Source organism: Macaca nemestrina, chromosome 5 (assembly GCF_043159975.1).
Source record: "Macaca nemestrina isolate mMacNem1 chromosome 5, mMacNem.hap1, whole genome shotgun sequence".
Lineage (NCBI taxonomy): Eukaryota > Metazoa > Chordata > Mammalia > Primates > Cercopithecidae > Macaca > Macaca nemestrina.
In genome coordinates, this window is record NC_092129.1 from 38447991 (window position 1) to 38469244 (window position 21254).

The window sequence follows — 21254 nt, forward strand, 5'->3', positions numbered from 1 at the left end:
AACCATTATGGAAAATAGTATGGCGATTCCTCAAGGATCTAGAACTAGAAGTACCATATGACCCAGCCATCCCATTACTGGGTATATACCCAAAGGATTATAAATCATGCTGCTATAAAGACACATGCACATGTATGTTCATTGCGTCACTATTCACAATAGCAAAGACTTGGAATCAACCCAAATGTCCATCAGTGACAGACTGGATTAAGAAAATGTGGCACATATACACCATGGAATACTATGCAGCTATAAAAAAGGATGAGTTTGTTTCCTTTGTAGGGACATGGATGCAGCTGGAAACCATCATTCTCAGCAAACTATCGCAAGACCAGAAAACCAAACACTGCATGTTCTCACTCATAGGTGGGAACTGAACAGGGAGATCACTTGGACTCGGGAAGGGGAACATCACACACTGGGGCCTATCATGGGGAGGGAGGAGAGGGGAGGGGGGAGGGATTGCATTGGGAGTTATACCTGATGTAAATGACGAGTTGATGGGTGCTGACGAGTTGATGGGTGCAGCACACCAACATGGCACAAGTATACATATGTAACAAACCTGCACATTATGCACATGTACCCTAGAACTTAAAGTGTAATAATAAAAAAAAAAAAAAAAGAAAAGAAATTCAACATCAGAGAGAATAAACCTTTTCCTCTTTAACAATGAAGCTCTTCTTTTCTCTGGGTAAAACATCTTCTATTCCTGTAGTTTTCCTTCCTGTTTTGTTTTTGACATGGTTTTATATCTTCTCATCAAGTACATTTTTTTGTTTTTAAAAGTATGCTTTTAAGGTGTGGTATCTAGATATAAAGTCAGTATTTTTTTAAAAAAAGTTTTGCCCACTATGGAACGTAGATTTGGGGTTATATCTTCCTCAGTCTGGCAAGCTTGCTCCAAAATTGATTCTAAATCCTATTAGACTTATAGCATCCCACCACTCTCTTGACTTATATTGAACTCGCTGTTATTTAAAAGCCCTAGCCCACTGTTTTTCATTGTTTTTCAATGTAAACTATTTTTCCAGTTGCTTTTCTGAATCCAGGTAATGGGCTATGTGTTTATCGCTTATTTGTATTAAACTTTATCCTGTGAGATCCAGCCATTTGGGCACCCTGTCAAACTCATTTGGAGCCTAATATTACCATTATCAGATTCAATAAAACCCCAGCTCATTTGACAAGATGCCTGCCAAATCATTAAAAAACATTGAGAAGACAACCCATTCCAACATGTTACACTCTCCCTATCAAAGATTTGTTTTTCTAACCCCTAAATCATTCTTGCTGAGGTTTAAATCCTTTCCCAGACAAAGCAAAATCTCAAATAAACCATGGTTTAAAATTTAACTTACTCTTTATGAACTCACATCCTTGATTACTAATAGCACTTTATTTTTAAGCCAAAATAACATGCCTACCAAAGTAAAAATAACTCAGGAAAACAGTGAATCAAAAGTCATTCATTATGACCAGCATCTACTTTGGCTATTAATCTGTCTTTATATGAAAGTGTTAATAATGAAATTCAGACTGTGTTTATCACAGTTAGATTTTTGTCTTTCCTTAACCTCATCTAAAGCAAAGAAAGGCTTAAGCCAAGGACAATGAAATATCCTACTAAATAAAAATGAAATGAAAGAAACTTCTCCAAGTCAATTAGAATTTTTATATCTAACGGTTTTCAAAATATATATGTTATACTATGGTTGGTTCCCACGGGATTTATTACCATTGTTCATTAGATACAATGAAATAATAACAACAAAAGTAATGATTACCGTAACTTCCCTCAGAAGCACACACAAACTAATTATAAAGAGGTCTTTGCATTTAGCTTTAAAATGTACAATCATCAAAACGCTTGAATGGCCACATGCGTAGGAGTGATAGGTCTCGCACATATTTATGAGCTGCCTTAAATCCTTTCTGGAGTAGGGAGAAAAGTAAACAAAAGACATAGTCACATATTTAATGAGGAGGGAGAGAAAAATCTAAATTGGTATGCAGTCACTGCTCTCACAAGCCATTTTATTTTCTAAATGTTGTATCGAAATGTTTAGATGCCGCCTTTCAACCAATACCACAAATGTAGGAGACAAGCAAAATGAGCCAATGTCACAGATACATGGGACATCATAAGAAAAAAACACAAAAATGAAATACTTTTTTAAACAATCTGTGATCCTCAAATTTAAAAAATTTTTTTAAAAGATTAAATCTTTTCAGAGATAAGGTCTCATTTTGTTGCCCAGGCTGGTCTCAAACTCCAGGCTTCAAGCTATCCTCCCATCTTGGCCTCCCAAAGTGCTGGATTACAGGGGTGAACCACCATGCCTGGCCAAATTTTTAAGTAAATATAACAGTGCTACCTGCCATCCTCCAGGTGATTCCCGATTGTCCCCAGGCTGTGCCATCTTCTGTGACTCTGGGAAGAATTCCATGCTCCTGAGTCAGAGTAAAATATCTTTGCTTTAGTTTAGATGGGATTTGCACAGGGATAATGCAATTTCATCTGTCTTTTTTGCCCCACTTAAAAATTAAACAGGAAACACATATATGCCATATAAATGTATCTGTTTTTTCTCTCGCTGGTTTTATTTAACTTTCTCCTCCCTCTAAAGCATTTCTTCCCTTTCTCATACATTTCTCTTATGGAGAAAAGAATAATCAGACATTAGGAATTAATTTGAAAATGTGTTATAAGTAATTTTATTACATGACTCCTTGAGCAAAAAGTACTTTTCATTAGAGACAATGCTTTATTCCAACTGTGTTTTTAACTGGTAAGTGGCATATATGACCTACTAAGCCATAGGATGAACAGACATCCATTGTGTAGAGTAAAGCTATTTTTAATCCCATTTGCCATGTATAGCAAAGACCAGTTTCCCCAAGTGTAAGCCTCAACCTAACTCTCTCAGCAACCCTCCTGGTGCCCCCAGCCTTACATGATATACTCCAACAAAGCCTGAATGCATAGCATGACCAGATTTAACAAACTGAATCACAGAATGCTCAGTTAAATTTGAATTTCCAATAACCCACACATAACAGGTTCATATATGTTCCAGTTATTGCATAGGATATCCTAAGCCATTATCTGTGGTTTAATGGGAAGTTCAACTTTAACTGTGTGTCCTGCATTTTATCTCACAGTTCTGCAATCATATCCTCCATGCCACTGTTTCAAGCCATTCTGGGCAGACTTTTCCTTCCATCTCAGGTGACCTACTGTGCCTTCTCAACAAGGAAGACCTAGCTCAAATGGCTTTTTCTCCTCCTCCATAAAATCTTGGCTGACCTGCTCCACTCAGTCCAAGCAGAGTTGATCATTCCCCCTTTGTGCCACAACAGTGCCTGATACATATTCCATTATGCCCTGAGTCACAAGCTGTATCTCACCCACTTGTGTGTGTCTGTATGTGAAGTCAGTGGGACACAGTGTGCTTCACTCAGCCACATCCCCGATACCAAAAGCTAGTAGATACCTCAGGAGAAATTTTGGGTGGGGAAGGAGCAGAGGGTCAGAGCCAGACAAAGCTGGATTTGAACCCAGGATACTATGCCAATACATTTACACTCTCAAGGCTAAAAGTTCCTTGTCTGCACTTTGAAAAAAATAAATAAAAACATCCCTGGTGAAGTAACTGTTGAAAATTAAATTAAGTGGTTTATATGTAAGAAACTTGTCACTAAACATAAAACCACCAAAATAGTTAGTTACTTTCTAATCCCATGCTCTTTACTAAACTAAAAAATCTTTTCAGAGTTATAATGCCTTTCCTCTTAAAAAAAAAAAAAAAAAAAAAAAAAAAAAAAAAAAAACCTGGAGAGACCTTCAATTTCAGTTTTTTAATTAAGCTTTAAATTTTGTCTGATTATGAGCTAATATACTTAATAAGAAGGTAAGCTCAACTTTTCACAAGACATTTATTTGTTCTTACTAATTTACCTGCCCAATTTTCTTCCTTTGCAATTAAATGGCACTTCCAATTAGACCATATAAAACGAGAAAAACTCCGCTCCCAAAAGCTTGCAAGAGAAGAGAGTTTCTAAAAATTACTCTTGTCTCATCTGTCTGACTCACATTTATCTAAAAATAAAAGGAAAACTAGGAGAAAAAATAAACGAACAGAGGATAACATGCGGCCTCATGTCTCTGAGTCAGATAACAAGATAATTTTTCCGCATGCTCTATATTTCACTTTTCTTTTCAAAATGACCTTTCTACCTCCTAACCCTATCACTAGAATATAAATCCATTAATGAGGAATCTTTTCTTCCCCTGTCCTTTTTCGTATCAATTGCAGCAGGATGCTGGACTGTTCTTTGAGTTCATTCACTTTATAGCTATTAGAAATAAAATATAGCCTGGAGACAGCCTGTCTCCAATTGGTTAAGCACAAGTTGAAAAAAGAAATTCCTGAGTTTCTTTCATCTGCCACTGATTTTCCATGTGAAACCTAGAGAAGTGTCGAGACTTCATTTTTTAAATCTGTGAAATGGGTGAATCATTAAATTTTTAAAAACCTCTTTTAATGTCCATTTTTTGGCAGAAAATCAAAAGCTCTTAAAATATTAGTGTTTTATACTTAATGATTTTAAAATATGCTTGCTTGACTTTCACTCCCGTAGAATTAAATGACATTGCTCATTAGGTGTTACAAAATAATAAGAATAATCATATTAATAAAATGTAGTGGTTACTGTAACTTTCTCCAGAAGTACTCACATTCTAATCTAACTTCTGAAACTAAAAGAATCACTGAGAAAAATATGTAGGAAACCTTAGAATAAATTGACAGATATCTTAAAAGGTATATGTAGACTGGTGCCAATCCATTCAACCATTTACTTATTTGTTCATCAAATGTTTAGCTCTGTGACAGACTTTTCCTGAGTTCCATTTCCTCAGTTTCCTGACAATCGGATTGGACTAGTAAATGTGTAAACTATGTAACTCAGGGGTTTATAGCTTAATGTTCCTAGATTAGTCCTCTGATAATTTTATTAATACTGGTATTCACCGAGCTTTGCTGTCTTTCAATAACATTTGCACTTTTATTGGAGTGTGACCTTTTTCTGAAGACACAAGTACCTTACATTGGACATGCGCATGCCCGGTTGATGGTTAATGTATGTCAGGGATAGATCTTGAGTCCTCCAACAAGAGTAACAACAAAAGGACGACAACTGAGTTTCAAAGAAGACTTTTTTGCTTGAGTTAGAACCCCAAGAAGTCTTTTGCAGACCCTGGAAACTATGTTATGTCCCTCAGTTATCCTTGCTCAAAGCCTTCCTTTTAAAACAGGTCTCTCTTCCCCCATTAAACTGTCAGAGCTATGAGTGCAGGGACCAAGTCTGTTCTTGTTCATCCCATATCTTTATGCTTAGCATAGCACCTGTTCTATAAGAAGTGTGCAAAAATGGTGAATGAACTTTGACGAAGCTTTCTCAACACACTATCCCATTTGATCCATTCCTCCCACACCCTCTTCACAAGATCATTTTCAACGTCAAGACCCATAACTGCAGTATACCACATACTCAGCAATCAATGAACAGTCATTTCTCATTGTCTCCTTGCTGGGGGAGGGTGGGGAATGTGACATCACAGTCAAGCAGATGTTACAGTGGGGCAAAAAAAAAAAAAATGAGCAGAAAGAAGGCAAAGTTTATATGGAAAATATTCAAATGGGAAAGTCAAGTTAGGAGAAAATTTCCCTAAGGGAGCAGCACTGGAGAGTAAGCCAGCCCGAAACATTTCCAAAGTACCAGCGATACTGCCTTCTCTGCAAAGTAAACTACCAGAGGTTACCAAAAGCTTCACAAAACTTCCTGATCTTTAAATTTTCTGATACTAAAGAAGTCTGTAAAGGAGGAGGCTAACCAAGGCACCCAATTTTTTAAAAACTCAAGTGCTGGCCTGGCTCCTATGTCCAGCAACAATATCTATTGTCTGCCTACTATGTGCAGTGATGTAGTACATTTCTCCCTCTTCCAGGTGGATATCACATTCATAAACCTAATGCAATGAAAAACTCAAAAGCTTCCCCAGAATGCCTATTTAATGACACTTAGTAAGATATAATCCATACTAAGAAAAGCTGAACGATACTTTGAGATCCAAAGTGTAAGGATCCCATGGGTATCTTGTGTAATTACAATTAGTAATTGTATACAGGTACACACAACTCTTAGTGCTTTCCTTAACTTTTCCAAAATGGCTTAAGAATTTGATCAGGGCAACCACATCCACTCATATACCCTGGAATGTCAACTTGTACTTTCCCTGTGAAGATCTTACCAGCACACAGACTCAGGGGACACACATGGAGTGGAGGAAGAGAAAGAACAAGAACAGCTGGTTCAATCCAGAGTGTCAATAGTTGTCATAGCTGCATGTTCTTACATTTAGGTCAATTTTTTCCAGTGTAGGAAGAGAGATCTTGAGATAGCAAAACCTTGCCGTCAAAATCTAAGCAGAACACTTGGAAGATCCAGCTCAGGCCAGTCTGTGGCTTGGGGAAGCCTCTGAAGCCAGCCTGGGCCACCCTATCAGAAGTGCTGTCACTTTACATTGTTTGCAGGAACCACAAAAACGAGACCTCATTTTCACCCTAAAAGGGTGATCCTGATGAAATTCAAGAAGGCAATCTAGAAGAGATTAAATATACTATGACTACACTGCTTAGATTGTTTTGTGATAAGCATGTATCATTTTTACAAAAACAGTAAAAACATTTCTAAAGAGAAAAAAGAAAGGAAGGCAGGGAGAAAGAAAGAGAGGGAGAGAGGGAGGGAGGAATGGAGGGAGGGAGGGAGAGAGGGAGGGGGGAGGGAGGGAAGAAGGAAGAGCACATGCTTTGCTCTTTTATCATTGGTAGTCATAGAAGGCTGGGGATTGCATAATTAGAAGACTTACTGGCCCTTTAACCACATGCTTCACTAAAGCACGTCATCATTTCTGAACCCAGATGCTTGATTTCTGAATACTGTGGCTATGGAGGTTAGTGCGGAATCTTGGATCAGCTCTCATCTTCCCTGAGTTCCCCAAAAATTCACTTTGGGTCCTGCAACATGGAGCACTGGTGAAAGGAAACAGAACTCCCTACAGCTTCAGAGAAAAAGATGAGAGGGCTCTCAAAGCCTTCTGTGCTAATGGGAAATATTCATTCTTGACCTCTTTTCCTCTCCCTCCAGAGGCTCATGGCTCTTTGTAGACACAACTAGGGAGTTTGAACAGTTTCTCTCATATTTCTAGGTCAAGAGAGCAAGGCTAGAGTTGTTCAGATATTTACTGAATGCCTAATAAGCACAAAGCCTCGTACTTAGCACTATAGGGATCAAAAAAACTAAAAGATACAGTTCCCACTGGAGCAAGAAGAAATATATAAGCAAACGCTAAATGATAAATTAACAGCAAAACATGAGATTTAACAAAGTTGTTGCCAAAAGCAAATGTAGAAACCATGAGTGCTCTTCTGACCAAGGCGATGTATTTAATATACACTGCTTTCTTTAATCATTAATCATGGAATTATGAGTATGTACTCTGGTAAAAATAAATCAAAATAAATAAGAGTTGAAAAATTACCTATCAGGTACTATGTTGATGACTTGGGCAATGGAAAATTGAGAGGCCCAAGTGTCAACGTCACATATTGTGATTTATTACCCATGTAATACACCTGCACATGCATCCCCTAAATCTAAAATATGAAAATGAAAAATAAAGTTAAATTAATAAATAGTTGATTTATCAACATCTGTTAAATGAATACACACACATACACACATGCAATCACCAGTCTGTTAAGATAAAGTTGAAAAAAAATCACAAATATATATGAATTTTAAATATATAGAAAGCAGAGATTAAGCAAAGATGGCATTTATTGAGCATCTTTACTGTGCTCCAGGTACTGTCCTAAATGCTCTAAATGCATTTTTCTCAACTAATTCTTGTAGCATATTAATGGGATAGAAATTATTACCTTTTATATCTGACTTAGGTTTATTAGAAAGGTTTAAGTAATTTACCTAAGGTGTCACAATTAACCCCACATTTTTGAAACACTGTACATTATATTAGAGAATTGGAATGGTCAGTGTTGTACAGAAACAACACTTGTCTGTCCTTAGGAAGCTTAGCATTTCATAACAAACTCAGGAGTCTCACAGGGTTGGCTTAATTATTCACATAAAAGGACGATTATTATAAGAAAGACTCAAATATGTATTGGTAAATTGGCTAAGGAATAAACTTAACTAAAACAACTATTTGGAGGGAGGTGGACATTTAAACCAATTTGTAAAGAAAGTCTATGAGGAATTCATTCATAGTTTCTCATTAAACTCTTCTTGGACACCTAGTATGTGTAAGTCCAACCCCTTACAATGACAGAAACAGAAATAAAACAGATAGAATCCCTGCCTTCAAGGAGATGATGTAATCCAGTGTGAGGTGATGGGATGGTCGGAAGGTGAGGAGGAAGGAGACAGACAATACAACGGGTAGTAAGTCCTGTGATTGAGATACAGACAAAGGGATGTAGAAGAACAGGGATGGAGCCACAAAGTTCTCCCTGTGGGAGCTGGGAATAGCTTCACTGAAGAGGTCATAGCTGATCTGGGCCTAAGCAGATTGGCAAAACTTTGCCTGAAAAATAAGTGATAGAAAACATTTGTAACAGAGAAGAAAGTAGGTACAAATGCATGAACATAATGAAGCAAGGTTTTCCAAATGAGAAAAGTTAAGCCCCTCTAAAATGGGACAAAGCCAGGAGCTCTTTCAGGTAAGCTTGGCACTAACGGGAAATATTCATTCTTGACCTTTTTCTCTCCCTCCAGAGGCTCATGGCTCTTTGTAAACATAACTAGAGAGATTGAACAGTCTCTCCCATATTTCCAGGTCAAGATTGCAAGGCTAGAGTTGTTCAGGTATTTACTGAATGCCTAAACAACCTTAGAGAAAACAGGGAAATGAGGGAAAGACAAGACCAGTGAGTGTGAGAAGAGGGAAAAAGGGAAGAATTGTTAAGAAAGTATGGCTGACCACAGGAAACTAGGAAAAACCAATGCTTTTCCTTTTCTACTTCAGGGAAAAAGCCATAATTTATACAGTTATTCAACCAGAATCAGAGGTATTATGCACGCCTTCTTCCACTCTGTGACTCCCTAAATCTCATCAATCACTGAGTGTATCAATTCCACCTCCTAAACCTATCTCCTGTCCACTGGCTTCCCTGCAGGCTCAATGCTACCAAACTAGAACAGGCCTCTTGGCTGGGCTAATGCAGCAGCTCCCTAGCTGTGTCGCACCAGTCCAGTCTCCTTCCTTTAGCCAGCATGATCTTTTTAGAGACACAAATCCCATCACATTACTCTTCCAGGCACTTCTCAAAACCCTCAAGGTAAAGTTCAATCTGAGCCATGTGGTTCACAAAGCCCAGTGAAGCCATTACTTATTCTGTCCCCCACCCCACCTCCTAGTCCCACCCTTGCCTACTAAACCCATACATTATGATCTACTAATGTGGAATTCCTTTCCTTTCCTCAGATATGCCATGCCCTCTCTTCTCCAGACTTCTACAAAGCACTCTCTTCTGCATCTGAAGCACTCTTTTCTCCAAGTGTCACTTGGCTACCTCCAATTCATCCTGTGGGCCTCAACTTACATGCCATCTTTTCCAGGAAGCCTTCCCTGATGTTCAGGGCAGGATTATGCACCCTCCCTTGGTGACTACATAACACAGTGTTCTTTCTCTTTCCCAGCACTTAAGAGATGTGTAATTGCCTGCTTAGTGATCTGTATTCCCAAATAGACCTTAAGTTCCCAAATTCAGGGCTATATCCATCTCATTTATTTTATCTCCCTTAGCGGCTGGTGCATATTAAACCAGGAAGTACATGACTGAATGAATCCTACTCTGGGCCAATACTGAAGGAGGATGAAAGTTTGGTAAACAACAGTGACTGAATCAAATGAGGTTCAGTTACCAACTCTGTGACCAAACCACAAAGGCAATTCAGGTTTAATCAGCATTGACTAAGCAGGTTCCAAGCAAAATGAGACCAGCTTGTTTTGCCTACCTGGATCTGACTGTGTAGTTTAGTGAAAGCCAAAAAACTGAGTGTCTATTCAGGGCTGAAAATGGTTCTCTTCCCACCTTGGGTCCAGAAGGTGAGAGTTATACAAATAAAAAAGCTGGAACATGAGGCTTGAGTCAAGGTGGGGGTAAGAAAATGATCTTATTTGGCAGATTGGAGAAATATCAGAAATTGATTTTTAGTTCTCCACTGTAAGAAAATACCTAAAATATGGGACATCTTGTTATAAACAGTACTGTAGACAACAACTTATTGTACTGCTTATAACAAGATGTCCTATATTTAAATTATAATTACTTGTTAAATTACAATTTGTTCCATAAAATAATATGTATTACCTACTTCAAATAATCCAAGAACTTACTTTTATCACCTCCTAAATGTAAATAGGCTCTTTTCCCCTTCCCTCTACTTTGCACCTAAACCTTATTTCATTCTTTCACTGTGATAATCTTTCTTGATGTTTTTCAGAGTCCTTGTGCTGGTTTGAATAAAGTGGCAGGCAAGGCCAAATGAACTATAGCTACCTACCCTCCATATATAAAATATAAGGCTGTGCATGTGGCATAATAAAAATTCCAATAAATACCTGGATATTTGGAAAGGCCAGAGGAGTGGGCAGGAAATGACATGAGATAGAGGAGCGCAGTGGTACCTGGCGAAGGCATGAGGAGTGTCTATTGCACTTCTGTGCTTCAGATCTGTATCTCTGCTGAGCAGTTGTTGATTGGTCTCTTTGTAGCAGCATCTGTCTAGAGGTAAGAAAAGCTGGTCATCATCTGGCTTCCAATTGTGTACAAAGTCTGATAACACTTTCTGGTTTTCAAGAATAATTAAAGCTTTTCTGAACTTTTTTGGGTAAAAGCACACTTAATCATCACGCAGCAAAGCTGGCAGCTGGCCAAAAGCAGGACAATCAAAGGGCTTGCTCTCACAGAGCCCCAAGCGGATCCCTCAGCTTCGGATAAGTACTAGTGGGAGAAACGCAAGGACCCTGGTTCTGGAAATCTTCAAAACCCTTCTGAGTAAAAGCAGATCCTTCTACACTTCTGAGTAAAACTTAAGACTAGAGCATGAAAAGGAGTGAAGAGGCCATGAATAATAATTTTTATTTAATAAATAGAGAATGTAGAACAGTTCACAGTTGTGAGCCATAAAGATAATTCTTAAGCAAGAATTTCTTTTTTAATTGACTTGTCTGAATATCCGCCCTCCCTTCCCCCCTAAAATAAACCAAAGTATTACTAGCTCTGGCAGTTTTATACTCAAATGCAAGGTTATATTTAATCTGGGAAAACCTAAGATAAGCACATCCTTCCTAATTACCTCTTTCTAAGTTATGTTTCTTGTAACTCCTCAAGTTAGAGGTTCAAACCATATTTTGAGGGTATTTATCACATTTTATGCCTCTGACTCTGCAGTGTTCACCCTCACGGGGCCCATCCTAGGGAAGGCAACAGAAAGACAACCTAAGTGAATCCCCCCTTCCTTAACAAACCACAGAAGCTGCCAATGTACTGATGTCATCAACTAGATGGCCTTGTTCCTCCATTGATAATAAAGCACTTATTTTAGTTTATAGTAACTGTGAAAATAAAAAGAAATCAAAGACTTGGAAATGTTTTGGGTGATGGTCACTGGCTCTAATCTTACTTTATGTATGACCCTTAATTAATCCCACTCACCTTCTTGCCTCACTTTGTTCAATTTACAACTAGGTGTTTGGGCTCCTAGAATGTTCTCAAAACCACCCACTAAAATTCCAGGAGTTCTTGATCTATTTTAGAGGTACCTTATGAAAAAAAATACATAAAATTTGTCCTCCATGGCAAATATCACCTGTTGCCTTGAAGTTTCATGTTTATTTTGCATTTCTTTTTAAAAAATATCCACGTGCACTTTAATATTTTCAGAGTTGAATTTTTTAAATGTTGATCCACCTGAAACTTTATAACATTATCATTTAATGCAAGGCAAAATTATATAAATCTCAAATATTAGTTAAGTAAACATTAATGCATATTTTAAAAACATAAAAGCCTTAAAGAGCTTTGAAATTACTTTTAAGTTTTTAACTTTTAGAAATTTAGCTCAATTGTAAAACATTCATAATGTGGTTAGATAGACTGAAGAGGCAAAAACCAAAATCATACGATTTTTTAACACATTGGGAAATGATGTCAACTTAAAAATACATAAATTGTTGGGTGTCCTATTGTATTCATTTTTCCTACTTTTTATTTGGTACATTATTATCTACCAAGATTTATTGATTTGACACAATCCACAAACATTATATGAAGAGAGAAACCCTTTCCTCATCTTGATGTCCATGTATTCCTATGAATATCAACATTAAAGTGTTACTGTCTTGAGATCAATCAAGTCTTACATTTCCTTTTTGAAAAAAACATTTTCCCCATTTTCTCTCCTTTGCCTCTACTCCTATTTTCTATCCCATGTTACAATAACCCCCACTATTTTGAGAATTTCTGTTACAGATTTTTATCTCTTTGTAACTCCAGCTTTAATGGAATAGCCTTTCATTAGTCTTCCTTCAATAAATATTTATTGAATGTTTATTGCTAGCTAGTGAATTAGATGCTGAGGGGGCATAGAGCTAAGTAGACACAATCCTTGCCCTCAGTAAATTGACATTCTCAAGAAGTTATCCCTCCTCTCTAAAGCCCAGTTTCTTCATCTATAAAATAGGGTAATAATAATTACTGCATGAGCTGTTATGAAAATCAAATGAAATTACAACTTTTAAGCACTTGGCAAAACACCTAACTTTCAGTAAACATTGTTTATTCCATTTTCTTTCTTAGGTGCTATAATAGAAGAAACTCAACCACGGAGGTAATATTTGAGCCATATCTTGAAAAGGGTTGATTTTCAAAGGAAGAAGGAACAAGGAAGGAAAACACTCCAGATACTAAGTGTATCCAGTCTGTATGTGAAAGAACATATTACATGCTGTTTTAAAGAAGTAGAAAGCTGCCCCATAAAGCTAGGAAGAACAAGCAGGACATGAACCTGGAAAGCTGAGCTGGTTTAATGAATTTAATCCTGCAGAAAACAAAGAACCACAAGGGACTTTGATAAAAGAAAATAACATGTTTCCACTTGTGTAATGGAAAGATCACTATGGAGAATCGGTTTGTAGGGTAAGAGCCCAAAGGGAGTGAAATCACGTAAGAGATTCCCAAGATCAGATTAGAGACGATGATGTCTGAACTAAGACAATGACAGTTACTGAATGATAGAGATTGAATTGAGAAATAATTTAGAGGCAGCATCTACCATATGCGGTCACTGACTACACCTTGGGATAAGGGTTGACCCTGAGGTTTTCAGTTTGGTGGTCAACCAGATGAATATACCATTAACTAAAATAAGAACTACAGAAAAAGAATAAATATATTGGGGAAGCAGAGGATGAGGATTTGGAGAAAGCTGGAGATTATGGACATGATTTTAGATAGGGAAAACACCAAGAGAATACCAATCCTGAGAGGGCAGGGCAAAGGGAAGGAACCAATACAAAAAGTCTATGAAGAAAGGTTATAATCACAGAGAATAACATATTGGAAACCAAGAGAGCAGAGAGTTTTCAGAAAGAGGATTTAAAGATTTGTGCCAATATCACAGAGTGGTCACGTAAGAAAGCTAGGAGAAAGCTGGTTTCATCTTCTAACCCCAGGACCTGGGGAGAGGGAGAATGGACAGCCTCCCCTCCAGCTGGGTTTGAGGAAGGGCGTGCCATCAGAGCAAATTCGTGTTTTGGTTAAGTTGAGAAGGCAAAAGGAGCTCTCTATAAAAAGTTTAACAATCTGGGGGAAAATTAAAGATCCAGTATTGCAATGGACATGTTTGAGAGGAGAGCCAGTGGGTGGAGGAGAGAGAGGTCCTCAGACCACCAAGAAAGGACAAGACTATCCTGGATAAAGATGGAGCATGAGAGGATTAATCAAGAGGTAATTCTGATTCTTTTTATCTTCATCTTAAGTGAAATAATTCTTAGCCCTTTGATGACCTATCTGATATTACATTAACTAATAAATTTAATACTTTGGCTGTTTTTCAATTCTTTCCTTGTATTTGAAGCTGCTATGCTGATCCAGGCAACAGGGATGCCAGCCTCCATAATGAGAAAGCACTGTCAAGTGGGTCCAAAATTCCAAACGCTTTTCCCATTCAAGTTGAAAGCCACTAGTTCCCCTGTGAGCTTCTCAAGTGTCACCTCTGGATTTAATGACAGTCTTGATATGCTACATGGATGTCTGTTTACAGTAGACTCCAGTCATTTTCCCAACAAGAAAAACCTGCATCTGCATTCTTTTGATTTAGCTGTTTATCTTTGTAAAACACATATAAAAGTGTTACTTACTAGTCAAGCCAAGACATTATCCTGCAGGAGCCGCCTGAAACCCCATCATCACTGTATTAGAAAAAAAAAAAAAAAGCTGGCAAAGTCTAGGTGTGCCCCTTGCAGTTATTTAATAAGCTAAGAGAGAAGACTGGGTAAACTAGATGTCTAAATTGAAAGATAAAGTTCTGAAAATTGTTTTTGTCACCAGATATGCCTTGTTGAGGGCCCTGTTTTCTTTTGCCAACATGCTGAGTCTAGTATTTTACAGCCAGCTTTTTCAGCAGTCCTGTGATTAAAGAAAAAAGATGGACTGCTAGAGATACCACATTTGGACCAGCTGCAGGAATAATTTAACCAACATGGCATGAAGGATATTGTTCAAGTGAGTAGTTTGCTCTACTCTCAAATTAGTAAACAAACAGATTATCAAGGCCATTTGTTGATACACTTACCCTAGTGTGGTGAATTTAACGTATGGGTCAAAAATTTCTTGACACTCGTATCAAAAGGTAGATCAAAGGATCTATCTATGTCCTATCCCCTTGAAACCAGAAAAACTTAGGATTGCTTTAGCCAATAGAATATAGTGTAAGTGATGTGGTTTCCAAGGCTAAGTCAGAAAAGGCGATACAGTTTCAGTCTGATCCTCTTGGAACACTCTCTAGAAGAAGCCAAGCACCATGAAATAAGTCCAACTATCCTGCAACCACCGTGCTGGACAGGCCATGTGTAGGCATTCAGTAAAAGCCCAGGTGAGCTCCTGTTGAACAGCCAACATAAATTCCCAGTAATATGAGGGAGGCATCTTGAACATCAAGCCCAACTGAGCTACCGTATCCTCAATTTAACTACTGTATCCTCAGGCTACTGTATCTCCAGGTGATATATGCCTGCAACTGCAGAAGAGATTTCAAGCAAGAATCCCTCCTCCAAGCCCTTTCCAAATTCCTAGCCCATAAAATTGTGAGCAAAACAAAGATTAAGTTGCTAAGTTTCAGAGTAATTTGTTACACAGCAATAGTAATCAAAACAGAATTAGTTACCTAGAAGTGGGTTACTGTTGAAAACAAAAATAACAACAACAAAACCCAAAAAATGTGCATTGACTTTGAGACTGAGTGCTGAACACTCAGTTTGGGTGCTGAGAAAAAGCTGGAAGGATTAAGGAGACTACTGTCAGAAGTCTAATGGCCCTTGAAAATACTCAGTGAGAGCTTCAAGGTAATTGAGAAAAATGTTATTAGAAGCTGGAGGAAAGGGAATTCTTGTTCTATAGTGGGAAAATTTAGTTAAACCATTCCTGCAGTAACAGAAAATAGAAAATGTGCCTCAGGAAGTGATGGATTTGGCTAAGGAGATCGCTAGGCAGAATGAAAAAGTCCATTGATTTCTTTTAACCATATATTTATAAGGCATAGATAGAGCAAGATGAGCCAAAGAAGAAAATGTTGTTTCCAAGATTGTGTGGAGAAAATAGAAAGAAGCCAAGGCTTAATGGACTTGAATACAACTCTGTTTCCAATCTCTCCCAGAAAAAAATTCTAAACATAAGAAAACGTCTTAGGATAAATATTGAATCTGGAAAAATGTGGTCTCATGGTCAATACGAAGACTATGCTGTGACTGCAATTTTTAAAACTTCAGAATCATTTTAGATGGTGCCTCAGAGACATTTTCAAACAAACAAACAAACAAAAAAGCCTTTTAAGTATCTTAAGGATTGCCTGGTTAGCCTTTCTGTTAAATAATAAGGCTTCTAAGACTGCTAAGAGTGTGGTCTCATAACCACCTTATAGGGAGCCCGAGGTACACAAGGACTTACCTGGGAGAGATCTGTGCATGTGGATTTTATCTAATGGAGTGGATTTTATCTAATGGAGTGGATTTTAAATTGGTACACAAGAAGCTTACAGAGTTTTTAAAAGAATTGTATAAGCTTGAACTGAAATGAACGTAGACAGTACAAAATGGAGGGATGCCTTTGAGCAGGAAGCAGACTGAAAAAAATGACTCAGCTGCCACACCGGTCATTTCTTGTGGAAAGGAAAGATGAATCAGAGAGATAGAAGCAAGATTCTGAGGGCAAACCAAAATCTACAGACAATTAGTCCCAGGCAACAGTGCTGATCCCTCATTTAAAACTGGCAATTTGTGCTCAGCTTATTCCAGGCACACTATAAATCAGTGGCGATTATCACTTCCATTCCCCCCTTTTTAAATGAGAGTATCTCTAAGTTATCTAATGTCTATTCCACCAATTTCTACTGGAAGTGTGGGAGTAGATAATGTGCTTCTTATATCACAGATCTTCAGATCAGAAAGAATGGTACTCACAGAGATGAACCCAGGGAACAATATCTGAAGAGACTCCTTCCTAGCATTGGTTTAGTTAAGAAGAGTCTGAATCTCCAAGCCTGATGCTGAAATGGGATGATACATGCTTGGGGGGATAAAGAGAAGGGGAATCTTGAGAGGGGATGACTGTATTTTGCGTGTAGGAGAAATTAAAATAATTTGTGACCAGAGCATAGACATTGGTTGTTCAAAATGGATCCAAAACTTTTTGACATTCCTTCTATCCAGAGATAGGATCTATGTGGGTGTATTTATGACTATTTCAACCAACAGTATGAAAGAAGTGATGCCATGTAACTTCTGAGTCTAGGTAAGAAAACATCATGCAACTTCTGCCTGATGTTCTTGGACTTCTCACCCTAGGGGAAGCCAACCACTATGAAAGATGTCCAATTACTCTGAGCCTATCGTGCTGGAGAACTCTCACCCACAGGTACTCCAGTCAACACCACCAATAGCAAATGCCAGTCATGAGAGTAAGTTATCTTGAACATTGAACCAAGTCAAGCCTTTAGATATTGGCAGCCTCAGCCAATATCTGATTGCAACCTCATGAGTAACTCCTGAATTTTCACCCTCAAAATATGGAGCAAAATAAAATGAATATTTTAAGCCACTGAGTTTGGGGGGTAATTTGTTATTCAGCAGTTCTAAGTAAAATACCTATAAATATTTTTCAACAATAAATGTGTCGTTTTAGGATTAAAAGTCTTTCTTTGGGTTAGGTCAGAGAGAAAGATCAAATATATAACCGAAATCATAAGACCAAGAGGCCAAATGGAAGTCAGAAATAAAAGCTGGACAAAGTGAAGGTTTAGTTAATGGGAGGATGCATAAATAATGGTATGTTTACCATATAGAATATTTTGAAACTATTGTTGAAAATGTGGGGCCATATTATTAGATTTGGAAGGATTTTTATGGGTAATGTTAAATGGGAAATATAAAACAATAAAGGATGTTAAATATCTCCCCTCATATATGTGTGTACATATACATTTGAGTGTGTATTTCTGTGTGTGTGTGGTATGTGTGTGTACATACACATTATTTTATATGTATGTGTTCTGTATGTACAAGTGTATATTCTAGATGTATGTATGCATATGATTTTTAAGCACAGTTAAAAATATGGTAGTATACAAACTAGATTGCCAATATGGCTACCCCACAGTTGAGAGGCAAAAGGTTTGGTAGTCAGAAAGGAAAGAGGGGAAAGAGAGTCAAACAAAAAGAAAAATAAAAGAATGACTGCATTACAAATATGTGGTCAAACATTTATGAATTTATACACTATGTATACATATATATACATGTTTACAAAAGTTAAATTATTCAGATATGTGTGTGTGTGTGTGTGTGCCTATGGGGACACAGAGTATAGATTACAGATGAAAGTATTATTACTGGCTGTCAGCAAGAATAAAGAGGAAAATAGAGGACCAAGACAGTCATAGCAAAACAAAGCACAGAGGCACAGTGTGAAACTAGCTCAATCCAAGCAACAAACACTAATGTAATGGTGACTAATTGAGGAACACATAGATACAGGTCAAAGCAAATATTAAAAGTAATTGGAGTCAAAAGAAAAGAGATACTGAAGAACAAGATAAGAATATTGGACAAAAGTAGGAGAGTCAGGAAGAAGAAAATCTGAATAGAAAAAATAGGGCTAAGTACTGAGGCAGAGACAAGATTGACAGAGCAAGCAAGAAGTCGGAGAAGAAAATGCTAGGGACCACCAGCCACAAAAGACCTTAATAACTGACACCATGTCTTATCTCGGCCAAGGAACTTATAGATAATGTTATTTGTGGATTACTTGGGGACCGGCAGTGTTACATAGGATAAATGTGTCTAATTAGTGACAACTAGAAATTAAAAGGCCACTAGTGTGAAGCAGCTTACTATGGAAATAAGCAGCATTTTCCAAGGTGTGGAAACCCTTCAGAAGAGCTCTGAAATGTGTTTTCCAGAGGCAAGTGCTAGGTTCTGCCTATCTACCCATAAATTTGACAGCAAGAAGAGTCATTACTGCTTTCCCTTGAAATTTCATACTGACTTTTGTCCAACAGTTAGTTTAATTAAGTCATATTCACTCATTTCTAGGAAGCTCAAATTTCTTTCTCTAGAGATAAATAACACTGTACATTTACACTTACCATTTGATCCATTTTGGAATCACAAACCCTCCAATAAAAATTTTTTGGTCCATATGTCAGTTTACTAAGTTCTTCAGGTGGAAACTGTAAGTATAGTAAAGCTTGCATTAGTAAAAAGAAAAAAGAGAAAATTCTGTTTCCAAATGTGTCTATCATATACATCATCCAAAAAAATATTTCAGAACTGCCTCTCTATGCTAGAGAAAACTGCAAAACTTGTGGAATAAAATGACTGGCAAAACTGTTTAGGGAAACCATCTCCAAATCATTTTAACAGATTTCATACAAACAGAAATACAACTAGACCAGGCAGAAAAGAACTAGTGATTCTGACATGAGAAATGAGTTATTCTCATTTCTCCTAGTCCATGAGAGAAAGACTATATTTTCACATATTTTTGTATTTTGCATTACTGGATTCAAAAACAATGAGACACATGCCAAAATGTTAATGTTAATAAAGCCTCCCCTAGAAAACAGGAAGAGAGGTAACGGAATTGGAATTCTTATTGTTTATTTCATTCTGAATTTTTAAATTTTTAATGAAAAGCCTCTGTTATTGTTGTATTAAAAAAATTTTAAATAATTTAAAAAATAAAAACAATCTTATAAGAAATAATATTGTCAATGGTGTGACTACAATACCCTGCTTTCTCTTAAACAACAAATTTTTAAAATTGTTTCCAGCAAATTGTCTATTATGCGGTATGGTACTAATTAATAGCCTTTATAATTCAGGAAATATTCAGTGATGCATCCATTGCCACTACTTGATTTTTTTACTTTGCAACAAGAGATCTTGCCATTAAGGCATATCATTCATCAAAATGACAATTCTTCATATACACTTTAAACGTATGTTGAAATCACATGTCACAAGTCTTTTTTTCTTACCCTAACATTCATAGGGTAATGTTTTCCTTCCTCTCAAACTCTCTTACAATGCATTTTATTTAATTTTTTTTTTAGACAGTCTCACTCTGTCACCCAGGCTGGAGTGCAGTGGCCACCTCTGCCTCCCGAATTCAAGCGATTCTCCTACCTCGGCCTCCTAAGTGGCTGGGATTACAGGCACCCACCACCACACCCAGCTAATTTTTGTATTTTTAGTAGAGATGAAGTTTCGCCACATTAACCAGGCTGGCCTCGAACTCCAGGCCTCAAGTGGTGAGCCCTTCTCAGCCTCTCAAAGTGCTAGGATTACAGGCATGAGCCACTGCACCTGGCCAGGATGCGTTTTTTATGATGGAAAATTTAAGTCATTTTTTCAATTGGAAATTTGTTGACACTTGCTGTAGGTTTAAATTTTTTTTTTAGTGAAGAACATATTCAGAAGTTCACGTCGAAATTAGGGAATCCAAATCCAAAATTCAAATTTCAAAAAACGTCACAGCTCAAACTTGAAATTCCAGATGCTTAAAAAATTATTGAAGGTGGAAAATATTTTTTGTCTCTGAAGGGTTTATTTTTAAGCCTATTTTTCAACTTCGCTGAGTTTGGTTTCAAGCCAGTTTGGACTAAACTAAAGTCTGAAAAAGAGTGGGAAAAAATCAGTAATTCAAAGTGATTTCAAACTTGGACATGTGACCTAGCATGACTCATATGGGGAGAGAAAACTGTCCAAATGTCCACGGCCTTACACAACTCTACATTTTTTATCTTGGCAAATCCTAATGATTCACACTTGACTTAAAAATATAGCACATACAAGATTTCTAAGCCCATACTCAATATAAAACTACACTTTTTATCTATTAAATTGGTTTATATACAAGTTACATTTTCACTCTTTTAAACTAAAACAGATTTATATATTTGACCCAGAGATTCTTCAGAATTCATCTTCCACCAATACGGAGTGAAATGAAGCCAGATAAAGAACATTATTCAAGTGCATGAAAACAATATCTATATTAGAACTGACTGGTATTTGCAGTAGTATCAACCACATATTTATACAGTTAAGTGTTCCAACAATACCACTTAAACTGAGCAATAAAAAACATCGTTTGGACTTTTGACATTGCTTTCCGAACTCAAATGCAGGGCTATAGTAAAACATAACTATAATCTTTAATTTTTGTGTACTTTTTACCTGCAGTATATATGTTCTATGTATGGGGTGTGTGTGTGTGTGTGTATGTGTGTCTGTGTATAGTGTCTTAAAGCCTGAGTTCAAAATAATAAAAGACTTTGTCAGAGATAAAAATACAAGTTAAAATCCTAGAAGAAAAAGAAAGTTA

At 37.1% G+C, this 21254-nt stretch overlaps 1 long non-coding RNA gene across 1 annotated transcript; it reads right to left on the minus strand.

The window, feature by feature from the left end:
• Positions 1-2355: 2355 nt before the first annotated feature.
• On the minus strand, positions 2356-19096 carry LOC139363133 (uncharacterized). The gene is made up of 3 exons (XR_011623046.1): positions 19012-19096; positions 10778-10874; positions 2356-2454 (listed from the first exon to the last, which is right to left on the minus strand). It is a non-coding gene; the product is annotated as an uncharacterized lncRNA (long non-coding RNA).
• Between the last annotated feature and the right edge of the window lie 2158 nt (positions 19097-21254).